General features: G+C 37.6%; 2 protein-coding genes across 2 annotated transcripts in view; one reads left to right on the top strand and one right to left on the bottom strand.

The window, feature by feature from the left end:
• RAVER2 (ribonucleoprotein, PTB binding 2) overlaps nt 1–14,314 on the top strand; it is a 93,104-nt gene that overhangs the window by 74,652 nt on the left and 4,138 nt on the right. The window lies entirely within an intron of this gene.
• JAK1 (Janus kinase 1) overlaps nt 1,197–14,314 on the bottom strand; it is a 254,071-nt gene continuing 240,953 nt past the window's right edge. The window contains exon 26 of the transcript XR_007154956.1: nt 1,197–1,207. The gene's annotated coding sequence lies outside the window, so the exon portion shown is untranslated. The remainder of the gene's footprint in view (nt 1,208–14,314) is intronic.

The following is a 14,314-nucleotide window of genomic DNA, read 5'->3' as shown; positions in this document are numbered from 1 at the left end:
TTTTAGAAAAATTTAGCAGTTCTTCAAAATGTTAAACACGCTTACCATATGACCTAGGAATCACATACCCAAGAGAATTGAAAATACAATGTCCACATACAAAATTGGACATTAACTTTTTTTAATTTAATGCTTAATTTTGAGAGACAGAGTGCAAGCAGGGGAGGGGCAGAGAGAGGGAGACACAGAATCTGAAGCAGGCTCCAGGCTCTGAGCTGTCAGCACAGAACCTGACGTGAGGGCTCCAACTCCAGAGAACGGCCAGATCATGACCTGAGCTGAAGTCGGATGCTTAACCGACTGAGCCATCCAGGTGTCCTGGACATTAATTTTCATAGCAGCATTATTCATCATAACCAAAATGGAAATGACGCACATGTCCATCAGTTGATGAGTGAATAAACAAAATGTGGCATATCCATACAATGAAATATTATGTAGCTATAAAAGAGATGGAATACTGATCCTTGTCACTATACAGCTGAACCTTGAAATCATTATGCTGAGCCAGATACGAAAGGTCACATATTACACGATTCTGTTTATATGAAATACCCAGAATAGGCAAACTCTTAGAGAAAGTAAACAGTTACTAGGGGTCAGGGAAATAGGAGTTGTGGAGTAACTGTTTTCAGGTACAGGGTGTCCTTTTGGAGTGATGAAAATGGTCTGGAATTAGATTGTGGTCATGGCTACACAGCCTTGTGAACATCAACAAATGTACTCAAATTAAAAAAAAAAAAAGCCTAACCGTACTAAACAGAGGGTGGCATTTTCACACAGTGTTTTAGAGATCCTGAAAGTAATGATAAGAAAACAAGTTAATTACACATCTAGTTCTAATTAGAAAACAATTTAAAATGGGCTATACATCCTATTTCTCTAGTCGATTATAATATTTGAGTACTGCTATTGAGCCGAAGTTATTTTCTCAAAAAGTGTACTTCTTAAATATTCTTTTTAAACGTTTTTAAATAAATTTTTTAAAGTTTTTATTTATTTTGAGGGAGGGAGGGAGGGAGGGAGGGAGAGAGAGAGAGAGAGAGAGAGAGAGAGAGAATGAATGTGAGCCCGGGAGGGGCAGAGAGAGAGGGAGGGAGAGAGAATCCCAAGCAGGCTCTACCCTGCCATTGCAGAGCCTGATGCAGGGCTTCAACAACCCTTGAACCATGAGATCATGACCTGAGCTGAAATCAAGAGTCAGATGCTTAACTGGCTACACCACCCAGGCTGCCCTTAAAAATTCTTTTATTGAGAAAATTTAAATAAAAAATAGATGTAGTTATTTAAAAATCTATGATAACACTGGCAATGATAGTATCATGATAGTCAGCTATATAATCCTATTAATTTGGATGGATGGATTTTGAAATGTCAGGTTCTGAGGGAGGTACATCTATGTCAGATGGTTGGGAGAAGCCTACCTTAAGGGAAAAGGCTTTGAGCCAATTTATTAAGTTTTTATTAAATGCCTATACCTAACATCTAATTAAAATCTGTCAAAAACAAGACATTCCTTCCTCCCCACTTTTAAAGTAGGTAAAATAGATCAAAATTTCACTTAAGTATCTTTTCAGTTTGACTTAGTAATTAGTTTTAATTATGTAAAGAATAATATAAGAATTATTTCTGCTGTGTCATAGGACTGTTAAAATTGTGATTTGGGATTTTCAGGGGACACTTGCCGTCTGGTATGTCGCAGGTTAAGAGAACACGATTTACCTGCCTGTTATACTCTTGTGTTGCCCTTGGTTACCGGGGTGTTTCCTGCGAGGAAGCCGATTGCCTGTTTTAGGGAATCCACCACAGAATGTGTGCTAAGACTGTGTGATGAGGAAATAGGAAATAAAACTAAAAAATGAACAAAAAGGTCCGCTTCGCGTTCAGTCCTTTAACATGGAGCCCAATGCTGCCACCTAGTGGGAAAATAGTACAGGGAGACCTGCCAAAAATTTTTGTGACAAAAGGAATCTCGTGACAAACACGAACATATAGAATGTTTTTAAAAACCTAAGTCTACTTGAAACAATAATTATGAAATCACAGATTATATTAACTCTAGCCAATAATTTAGAAAATACTTTAAAAATGATTTTTGCTAAAAACTGTAATTAAAGGAAAACAATAATTTGGAATTGATTTAGTTACCCTCACTGCTTTAAAATCTTTTGTTTATAAACCAAATCAGTTTTTTAAACGTTAAAAAAATCAATGAGTGTGCAATTTAAAGCTAGTTTTGAATTGCTACTCTGACTTGTTAATCTAATTTTTCAAAGGATTTTAATGTGTGTACTTTGATATTTTGAGAGTGCTTATTAAGCATTCTTAGGGGCGCCTGGGTGGTTCACTTGGTTACTTGTCCAACTCTTGATTTCAGTTCAGGTCGTGATCTCACAGTGGTGAGATCAAGGCCCATGTCAGGCTCTGCGATGAGTGTGGAGCCTGCTTACAATTTTCTGTCACGCTCGCTCACTTTTCTCTCGCACACGTGCGTGCACACTCTCACTAAATTTTTTTTTTTAAAAAAACATACTTAAACCTAAGGTATAGAATTTGTATACCTTGGTACGCTGAAACTAGTGGGGCACTGAAATTTTACTTTTATTTTTTGGAACGTGCTACAATACTTTTGGAGGATCAGTCCTTCAATTCAAAGTTAAGACGTAATGTTACTCATGAAGAAACGCAAGTAGCTGAGAAGCAAAAATTAATGTGAAAATTGAAAACATCTATGCATATATGTAAGGAAGCGACATTTTATTGTTGTATCCTGAATGTCAGAAAATAAAGGAAAGTGGGTTTTAAAACATTTTTAACTGCGGAAAAGAGAAAAACTGTACTTAAATAAAATTTTATGCTTAATGCAGAAAAGAGGAATGAATTCATGTTTGTTTAGGTATAAAGTCCAAAAAGCTGGACTTGAAACCATAAGAAAGGAATTTAAGGGTTTGATTCAGATTCTAGAAGAACCTGTGCAGTTGTTCATTTTCGGCTTTCCATCTCCTCTGACTTCTCTAGTAAGACAAGACTTGGAGAAGTAAAGTGGGGCTAAAGGTTAAGGTGAGGCTGAGGAGCCCTAAGTGGAGGCAGAATTTTCCAAAAAACAATTTGTATATTTAGAGGACACTAAGTCGTTGCATTCCTTTCGGAAGAGGGCGAGTGATAAACGTTGTGAATTTGGACCAGTAGCCGAGGAGCTGAATCAGATTCACTATAAATTGCCCCAAAGTGGGACGCCCGGGTGGCTCAGTTAGTCAATTAAGTGTCCGACTTCACCTCAGGTCATGACCTTGTGGTTGACGAGATGGAGCCCCGCATTGGGCTCTGCATGGTGGTGCAGAGCCTGCTTGGGCTTCTGTCTCTCCTCCCCTCTCTCTCTGCTCCTTCCCCACTTGTGCATGTGCTCTCTCTCTAAATAAATAAATAAATAGACTTAAAAAAAAAAAGCCCAAAGGAATCTCACTGAGGGATATTCAAGATGCTGTTTTCATGAATTCTTCCGTGAGCTTTTAAAAACTAGCCTTAAGTTCTGTTCCTGAAGTGAACCTAAATATTGAGCTTAAGACACATCTTAAATATACAACTTTGCCTGTCAAAAAGAAACCGTGATATTCCAAATTCACATGGAAATAAAAGAAAATTAGTCTCCATTTATGTGAAGATAAAAATACTTTAATTAAAGGAAGAAAATATTTCTTCAAACGCAAAAATAAAATAGCAATTGCATAAGTACAGAATGGGCCTCACAGTAATTGTGTGCAAAGAAAAAAAATGCATTTTTAAAAATAAGGAAGATTGGAATAATGTAAAGGACACCAACATGAGAAAAAATGAGTTGGATTCATGGCTCTAACATTTAATAACCTTGTGATTTCAGGCAAGTCCCGTAAGTTATCCAAGCTTCTGTTTTCACACCTATTCACTGGAGATCGTTCCTTTTTTGCTTACTGCACAGGGCCAATGTCGGTGATACAGTGTAGACTATCATCATAATTAAATTTTGTCAGTTTGTCTTTCAGATGTATTATGGTTTGGATATTTTGCTAATTTGATCCCCACCTGAATAGTAGACATTCTCTTCTACTCAGGACCTTTCTTTAGTGTCTCCAGTGCATAAATGCCCATCAAATTGTTTTTTCAGATTTTCAGACTATATCACTTTCTTTCTTGTAAAATTTTAATCAAGGTTTTAAGTCACATATAATCTGTGTGTTTGCCCACATGCATATATCTAGTGCCTATCTCTTTGATTACCATATTTGTAATAGAGCTGCTTATTAATTTTTCTAGATTCCAAGATCAAATAGATTATTCTGCTTATAATCTTAGCCTGGCATTCCAGCCCCTCCATGACTGAGGCCAGCTTGCCTTTCCAACCTCATTTGCCCCTACGCTCTTCCACGGACCAGCCGCTCTGCCCCATCACAGGCCCGTGAGTTCTTACTACCTGCCTTTTGCTCAGGCATTTCCTCTCTGCTAGAACAGTCATTCCCGGTCTCCTCATGTCCATACCCAGTATCATCTCCAAATCCAAATTCTGATGCCTTCTCATCCGTGAAACTTTATCTCTCAAACCTTCCTCTCCCATTTTCCCTTCTATGAAAACGCTTGAGCACTTTGCCTCTATTTCTCTTTTGGCATGGTGGTGTTCTCCTTTTAGAAATATGTTTTGTACTTTTCTTACTTCCCCTATGATATGAGCTGTTAGAGGGCACAGTCCAAACTTCATTTTTCTAGGTAACTGTATAGCACACAGCCCAGTGACCTCAATAGTTGTCCACAAAGAAATGGGTGTCTGTGACCTACGAATATGAAATAGAGGGAAGAGTATTTGCCTGTTTTACATATACTCTTCCCCTCTTTTGTGGTCCCCCCCTTTCTGATCCAGATTACTTCTCCTAGAACACTGAGCTTTGTTTCAAAAATCTTAATTATCATCACCTCCCATTGTACCCAACAATCCTTTCACTAAAAATTAGATATTTTTGATAGAATGTATCAGAAAAATTTCGTTTGCTCCCAGTATCATATGGGTGATAATGATGTCCATTTTCATTTCCTCTTCTTACTGCTAATTCTTGTGCTGCTCAGTGGAGTGTTTTGCTGATCTCCTACAGCTCACTTGATTCTTACTTCAATGGTGTGTGTATATATATACATACACACCATTGAAGTAAGAATATATATACCATTGAGATATATATATATATACCACTGAAGTATATATATATGTGTGTGTGTGTGTGTGTGTATGTGTATACACACACACACACACATACACGGTACACAACTGGGAAGTCCTTTCGGTGGAAGCACATAATTTCCTACCTGGCTTCTGAGAATAAAGATAGTATAGAGAAAGAGAGAAAAATTCAAAGTATTGATTTGCTTTATACTAAGACATGAAACATGGATTACTTCATAGCAGGAAGATTCAAGGGAAAGGAATTCAAAGTGTGTGATTTCTAGACCCCGGAGTGAGGTATTATTTCTCTCCCTGTCATCTTTGAAAAATGAATTGGGCTGTCAAATAAGTAGCTTTTCAAAATTTAATTTAATGGACTAACCATTTATTAGAGGAAGAACACTAATAAGAAAAAGAGTTCTTTATACCTGAAGCTAAGGGTCTGACAGTGATACTGTACACAGTCTGACACGCAGGAAGATCACCAACAGAGGGACTCCAGCAAAAGGCAGATGAAGGGAATAATTAGAGGCTTGATATTGGAGGAATCCCAGTCTCAGTACGCGATTTTGTTGCAGGCAATCTTTATCTAGGGTGGAACCTCTCTTTTTTTTTTAATTGAGATACAGTTGATATATAACATTATATTGATTTCAGGTTTACAACATGATACTTGCATATATTGTGAAATGTTCAGTACAGTAAGTCTAGTTTAACATCCATCACCACACATAGTTACAAATTTCTTTTTTTCTTGTGATGAGAGTGTTTACAGTCTACTCTCGCAACTTTTAAATATGCAATACGGTATTAGTCGCCATGTTGTACATGATGTCTCCAGGACTTATTTATCTGTTAACTGGAAGTTTGTACCTTTTAACCACCTTCACCCATTTCACCCATCCCACTCCCCATCCCCCACCATCTCTGGCAACCACCTATCTGTGTTCTGTATCTATAGTTTAATTGGCTTTGTTCTGCTTGTTTTTTAGATTCCACATATAAGTGAGGTCATGCAGTATTTGCCTTTCTGTGTCTGACTTATTTATCATAATGCCCTCAAGGTCCACCTATGTTGTCACGAATGACAAGATTTTCTCCTTTTTTATGGCTAATATTTCTTTTTCTCCCTTTCTCTTTCTCGCCCCCTCCCTTCGTGTGTGTGTGTGTGTGTGTGTGTGTGTGTGTGTGTGTGTGTGTGTATGAGAGAGAGAGAGAGAGAAAGAGAGAGAGAGAAAGAGATTCTCTGTACCCATTCGTCCATTGATGGACACTTAGGTTGCTTTCATGTCTTTTTTTTTTTTTAATGTTTGTTCATTTTTGAGAGAGAGGCAGAGCATGAGTGGGGGAGGGGCAGACAGAGAGGGAGACGCAGAATCCCAAGCAGGATCCAGGCTCCAAGCTGTCAGCACAGAGTGCGATGCAGAGCTTGAACTCAAAAACCTTGAGATCATGACCTGAGCTGAAGTCGGACGCTTAACTGGTTGAGCCACCCAGGTGCCCCAACTCATGTCTTGGTTATTGTAAATAATGCTGCAATGAACATGGGGGCCCAGATACCACTTGTGAGTTAATGTTTTCATTTCCTTCAGATAAATACTCAAAAGTAGAATTACTGGATCAAATGGTAGTTTAATTTTTTGAGGAACCTCCATAGTTTTGTTCATAGTGGCTGCACCAATTTATATTCCCAGTAGTGCCTAAATGCTCCCTTTTCTGCACATCTTCACCAATGCTTGTTATCTTTTTTTTGTTAAGCTTTTTAATTCCAATATAATTAATATCTTCTGTGTTTTTGATAATAGCCATTCTAATAAGTGTGAGGTGATACCTCATTTTCACTCCTTCCATGGTTGAGGCTGGCATGTCTTTCTAACTTTGTTTGCTGCTGTCTTCCCTGGACCAGCTGATATGTCCCATCACATGCTCCTGTGTTCCTGCCATTGAACATCTTTTCATGTACCTAGTGGCCATCTTATGTCTTCTTTGGACAGTTGTCTATTCATATCTTCTGTCCATTTTATAATAGAGTTGGGTTTTGTTTTGTTTTTTGCTGTTGAGTTGTGTGAGTACTTTATATATTTTGGACATTAACCCATTATTAGATATATGATTTGCACATATTTTCTCCTTTAGTAGGTTGTTCATTTTGTTGATGGTTTTCCTGTGCTGGGCAGAAGCTTTTTGGTTTCTTGAGCTCCCATTTCTCTGTTTTTACTTTTGTTTCCTTTACTTTTGGTGTTAAACCCCAAAATCATCACCAAGACTGATGCCAAGGAGCTCACCACCTGTTTTCTTCTAGGAGTTTTACTGTCTCAGGTTTTCTGAAAAATCTGCTTATGGGGTTTCCTTTCATTAAAAACATGCTTTTCTCTTGCTGTTTTTAAGAGTCTCTCCTTGTCTTTAATGTCTCATAATTTAATTATAATATGTCTCAGTGTATGTCTCTTTTAATTCATCTTGTATGGTACTCTTTGGGTGTTATAGATCTTGATGTCTCTTTCCTCAGGGCAGGGAAATTTTCATCCATTAATTCTTTGAAAAAGTCTTCTGCCCCTTTTGTTCTCTCCTTCCCTTCTTATATTGATCTACTTGATGGTGATTCATATGTCTCTTAAGCTCTCTTCGTTCTTTTTTTTTCCATCTCTGATTGGATTAATTCCACTGATCTGTCTTCAAGATCATTAATGCTTTTTTTCTGGGTGATCTAATCTGCTGTTGAAACTTTCTATTGAATTTTTTTTTCAGTTGAGTTGTATTCTTCAGCTCTGAATTTTCTGTTTGTACTTTTAAAATTTTTTCTGTCTCTGTTGAAATTCTCACTTTGTTCATGCATTATTTTTGACTGTTATTTTGAACTCCTTTCAGGTAAACCACTTACCTCTTTTTAATTACAATCTGTTTCTGGACCTTTATCTTGATCTTTTGTCTGCAACACATTTTTCTGTTTCTTCATTTTCCTTGACTCTCTGTCTCTCTCTGTTTTTGCACATTAGATAAAACAGCCACCTCTCCCAGTCTTGCTAGAATGGTCTCGTATAGGGGATGAACCTGGCCTGAGCTCTTAGTTGTCCCTCAAACGTTTGTGATTGACCAAGTTTTCTTCCTTGTTCTTATGACTCCCTGTAGTTGAGATTGTGCTAAGACTTGTCAGTATCCCAAAAGGATGAATTTCAGTTAGCACCTAGATGCAAGCTGATTAGATTCTGGACATTCAGGCAGCAGCTGAGAAAGTATGTAGTTAAACTTCTTCCAGGGAGAAATATAAATGGAAGTTTTTGCCTCTTTCCTCTGTGCTGGGCCCAGGTGTGTAGTCATAGGTGGGGAGTAGAGAGGATATCCCTGCATCCATTAAGAAATTGTTTTCTGTTTGCTACAGTGCTGTGGGACTCATGAATATTGTGTCTTGTTGGCTATCAGAATCAGGCAATCCAGGGACCATACCTTGAATAGCAGCTAGAAAAGCTGGGGCACAGACATGTGTAAAAACTTCTTCTAGGAAGATACTAGTGACTTGGAGTGGGCTGGAAGAGAAGGTGGGTTTGGTTTTTGTTTGTTGATGGTTTCCTTCACTGTGCAAAAAGCTCTTTAGTTCGATATAATCCCAATTGTGCTTTTTGTTTGTTTGTGTTGGGGTTTTTTGCTTTTATTTTCCTTGGCAGAGACATATCCAGAAAAATATTGCCAAGTTTGATATCGAAGAGATTACTGCCTATGCTTCCTTTTAGGAGTTTTGTGGTTTCAGGTCTCACATTTAGGTCTTTAATCCATTTTGTTTTAAGTTTGTTTATGTATTTTGAAAGAGAGCGAGAGAGTGTGCACAGGAGGGGCAGAGAGAGAGGGAGAGCAAGAGAATCCCAAGCAGGTTCCACACTGTCAGCACAAGGAAACTGATGCAGGGCTCAAACTTATGAACCCATGAGATCATGACCCGAGCCAGAATCAAGAGTTGGACACCCAACCGACTGAGCCATTCAGGTGCCCCTTTAATCTATTTTGAATTTACTTTGTGTATTATGTAAGAAGGTGATCCAGTTTCATTGCTTTGCATGTAGTTGCACAGTTTTCTCAGCATCATTTATTGAAGAGACTATCTTTGCTTGATTGTACATTTTTGCCTTCTTTGTTCTAGATCAATTGACCATATCAACATGGGTTTATTTCTGGGCTCTCAATTCTATTCCATTGATCTATGTATCTATTTTTATGCTAATATCATGCTGTTTTGATTATTACAGCTTTTTAATATAATTTGAAATCTGGGATTGTGATCCCTCCAGCTTTGTTCTTCTTTCTCAAGGTTGTTGTGGTTATTTGGGATCTTTCGTGGTTCTGTAAAAATTTTTGGATTTGTTTATTTATTTTGCTATAGCTCTGTGAAAAATACTGTTGGTATTTTGATAGATTGCTCTGGGTAGTGTGGACATTTTAACAGTATTCTTCTACCCATGAAAATTATCTCTTTCCATGTACTTCTGTCACCTTTGAGTTCTGTCATCAGTGTCTTATGGTTTTCAGAAGATAGGTCTTTACCTCCTTGATTAGATTTATTCCTAGATATTTGATTCTTTTTGATGCAATTGTAAATGGGAATTTTCTTCATTTCCCTTTCTTCCTCTTTCATTATTAGTGTATAGAAATGCAACATATCTCTGCATATTGATTTTGTATTACACAGCCTTCCTGAATTCATGTATTAATTTTGATAGTTTTTTGTGGAGTCTCTAGGGTTTCCTATGTATAGTAGCCTATTATCTGCAAATAGTGACATTTTAATTTCTTCCTTATTGTTTTGGATGCCTTTAATTTCTTTTTCTTGTCTGATTGCTATGGCTAGGACTTCTAATAGTACGTTGAATAAAAGTGGCAAGAGTGGACATCCTTGTCTTGTTCCTGATCTTAGAAGAAAAGTTATGTTTTTCACCATTTAGTATGATGTTAGCTGTGGGTTTGTCATATATGGCCTTTTTTAAGCTATGTTCCCTCTACACCCACTCTATTGAGTTTTATCATGAATTCATCTTGAATTTTGTCAAATGCTTTTTCTGCATCTGTTGAGATAATCATATGATTTTAATCCTTCCCTTTGTAAATGCGGTATATCATTCTGATTGATTTTACCTATTGAACCATCCTTGCATTCCTGGAATAAATCCCACTTGATCATGGTGTACTGTTCTTTTAATGTATTTTTACATTTGGTTTGCTAATATGTTGCTGAGGATTTTTGCAACTATGTTCATGAAGGATATTGACCTGTAATTTTGTTTTTTGGTAGTATCTTTGTATGCTTTTTTGCTATCATGTTAATGCTGGCCATATAGAATGAAATTTGGAAGCATTCCTTCCTAATTCCTTCCTGCCTATTTTTTGGCATAGTTTGAGAATAGGTGTTAACACCACTTTAACTGTTGGGTAGAATTCACCTGTAAGGCATTTGCTCTTAGACTTTTTTATTGGGAATCTTTTGATTATTAATTCAATTTTGTTACCAATAATTGGTCTGCTCAGATTTTCTATTTCTTTCTGATTCAGTCTTGGAAGATTATATGTTTCAAGGAATTTATTGTAGTCTATCCAATTTGTTGACATAATTTTCTGTAGTAATTATAATTTTTTGTATTTCTGTGATATCAGTTATAACTTCTCTTTTGTTTTCAATTTTGAGTTTTAATTGATTAGTTGACTAACGGTTTATCAATTTTATCTTTTTAGAGAACAAGTTCTTAGTCTCAGTGATCTTTCCTGTTATTTTTCGAGTACGTATTTCATTTCTTTCCATCCTGATCTTTATTATTTCTTTCCTTCTAACTTTGGGCTTTGTTCTTCTTATTCTAGTTCCTTTAAGCATAATGTTAGATTGTCGATTTGAGGTTTTTCTTGTTTTTTTTTTCTCTTTGTTTTTATTCTCAAGTTAGCTCATATACAGTGTAGTCTTGACTGCAGGAGTAGATTCCAATGATTCATCATTTATACATAACAGCTAGTGCTCATCCCAACAAATGCCCTCCTTAATGCCCATCACCCATTTTTCCCGTATTACTGTAAACTTCCTTCTTAGAACTGCTTTAGCTGTATCCTAAAGATTTTGAACTGTAGTGTCTCCATTTTCATTTGTGTCTAGATATTTTTTTTTTGGTATCTTCTTTGATTTCTTCATTGGCTTACTGGATGTTTATTAACATGTTATTTAGTCTACATGTGTTTGTGTTTTTTCCCGTTTTTTTTTCTTCTAATTGATTTCTAGTTTTATACTGTACTGATCAGGAAAGATACTTGATATAATATCTTCTATTTTTTTTTTAAGTTTTGTTTATTTAAGTAATCTCTACACCCCACTTGGGGCTTGAACTCACGACCCCCAAATCAAGAGTTGCATGCTCTTCCGACTGAGCCAGCTAGATGCTCCTTATATTGGTCTTCTTAAATTTATTGAGACTTGTTTTGTGGCCTATCATAAAATCTGTCTTGGAGAATGTTCCATGTACCCTTGAAAAGAATGTGTATTCTGCTCTTTTGGAGTGGAATGTTTTGTATACATCTGTTAGGTCTATCTGGTCTAAAGTTTTATTCAAAGCTACTTATTCATTTTTCTGTCTGAGTGACCTATCCATTGATGTAAGTAATGTTTTTTTGTTTTTATCTTTTTTAGTAGTGTTTTAACATCCCCCACTCTTATTGTATTACTGTCAGTTTTTCCCTATATGCCTGTTAGTATTTGCTTTATATATTTAGGTATACCTAAGTTGGGCACATAAATATTTACAATTGTTATGTCTTCTCGGATTGATTCCTTTATCAATATGTAATGACCTTTTTTTTTCTCTTGTGAAAGTCTTTGTTTTAAAGTCTATTTTAGGGGCGCCTGGGTGGCGCAGTCGGTTAAGCGTCCGACTTCAGCCAGGTCACCATCTCGCGGTCCGTGAGTTCGAGCCCCGCGTCCGGCTCTGGGCTGATGGCTCAGAGCCTGGAGCCTGTTTCCGATTCTGTGTCTCCCTCTCTCTCTGCCCCTCCCCCGTTCATGCTCTGTCTCTCTCTGTCCCAAAAATAAAAATATAAACATTGAAAAATAAATAAATAAATAAAGTCTATTTTATCTGAGGATGCCTGGTGGCTTAGTTGATTAACCATCTGATTTCAGCTCAGGTCATAATCTCATGGTTTGTAAGTTCAAGTTCCTTATTGGGTGAGCTTGTGCCCTGCTTGAGGTGAGCACGAGCCCCACTTTGGTTGAGGCCCACTTCTCTTTCCCTCGTGGGATTCTCTCTCTCTCTGTCCATCGCTCACCATGCCCTCCCCCACTCCTCAAAAAAGATACATAAAGTCTATTTTATCTGAGTATTGATACCCCAGCTGTGTGTTTGGTTTTTGTTTGTTAGCTTCCATTTACATGGACTAGCTTTTTTCTGTCTCTTCATTTTAGTCTGTATATGTTTTTAGATCTAAAGTGAGTCTTCTGTAGGCAGCATATAGATGGGTCTTGTTCTTTTCATCCATTCTATGTCTTTTGATTGGCACATTTAGTCCACTTACATTTAAAGAATGATGGAGGAGCACCTGGGTGGCTCAGTTAAGCGTCTGACTCTTGATTTCAGCCCAGGTCATGATCTCATGGTTCATGGACTCGAACCCTGCAGTCGGGCTCTGCACAGATAGTGCAAAGCCTGCTTGGGATTCTTACTCTTTACCCCTCCCCTGCTTGCTCTCTCTTTCAAGATAAATAAACTTTTTTTTTTAATGTTTATTCTTGAGAGAGAGAAAAAAAGGGAGAAAGACACACAGTGCGAGTGGGAAAGGTCAGAGAGAGAGGGAGACACAGAATCCGAAGCAGGCTCCAGGCTTTGAGCTGTCAGCACAGAGCCCAACATGGGTCTCAAACCCATGAACTGTGAAATCATGACCTGAGCCAAAGTCAGACGCCCAACTGACTGAGCCACACAGGCACCCCACAAAATTAACTTAAAAGTTATTGATTGGTATGTATTCTTGTCATTTTACTTATTTTTTGTAGTTCTCTGTTCCTTTTTTCTCTTGCTCTCTTCCCTTATGGTTTGATGGCTTTCTCTAGTGTTATGCTTAGATTCTTTTCTCTTCTTGTCTGTTACAGGTTTTTAGTTACCATTGGGTTCATATGTAACATCCTATGTGTATGTAGCAGTCTATATTGAGTTGATGGTCACTTACATTCAAACATATTATAAAAGCATGACATTTTTACTCCTTCCTCCACATTTTATATATTTGATATCTTATTCTGTATCTTTTTATTTTGTGTATCCCTTGACTAATTTTTGTGCATATAATTGATTTTACTACTTCTGCATTGTAATCTCCTCACTAGTTTTGTGATTGATCTACTACGTTTACTATATGTTTATTTTATTTATTTTTTTAATTTTTTTTTTTCAACGTTTATTTATTTTTGGGACAGAGAGAGACAGAGCATGAACGAGGGAGGGACAGAGAGGGAGACACAGAATCGGAAACAGGCTCTGAGCCATCAGCCCAGAGCCCGACACGGGGCTCGAACTCACGGACCGCGAGATCGTGACCTGGCTGAAGTCGGACGCTTAACCGACTGCGCCACCCAGGCGCCCCTTTACTATATGTTTATTTTTGAGACAGAGAAAGCATGAGCAGGGGAGGGGCGGAGAGAGAAAGAGATACAGAATCTGAAGCAGGCTCTAGGCTCTGAGCTGTCCGCCCAATGTGGGGCTCAAATTCATGAACCGTGAGATCATGACCGGAGCTGAAGTCAGATGCTTAAGTGACTGAGCCACCCAGGTGACCCGCTCTGTTTATTTTTACCAGTAAGAGTTTTCCTTTCATACTTTTCTTGTAGTTAAAGAATTCCCCTTGATATTTCTTATAAGGCCAAATATAGTGTTCTTGGTTGTAGGTTTTATCCCCTCAGCACTTCGCATATATCCTGCCCTTTCCTCTGGACTGTAAAGTTTCTGCTGAAAAATCAGATGATAGCCATAATTATGGGGTTTCCCTTGTGACTGTTTATCTCTTGTTTTTAAGATTCTCTCTTCATCTTTAATTCTTGCAGTTTAATTATTATGAGTCTTGGTGTGGACATCCTTGGGTTCATCTTATTTGGGGCTCTCTGTGCTTCCTGGACCT

Source organism: Prionailurus viverrinus, chromosome C1 (genome assembly GCF_022837055.1).
Source record: "Prionailurus viverrinus isolate Anna chromosome C1, UM_Priviv_1.0, whole genome shotgun sequence".
Classification (NCBI taxonomy): Eukaryota; Metazoa; Chordata; class Mammalia; order Carnivora; family Felidae; genus Prionailurus; species Prionailurus viverrinus.
Note: the sequence above shows the minus strand (reverse complement) of the source record. Positions and strands in the feature narration are given on the sequence as shown.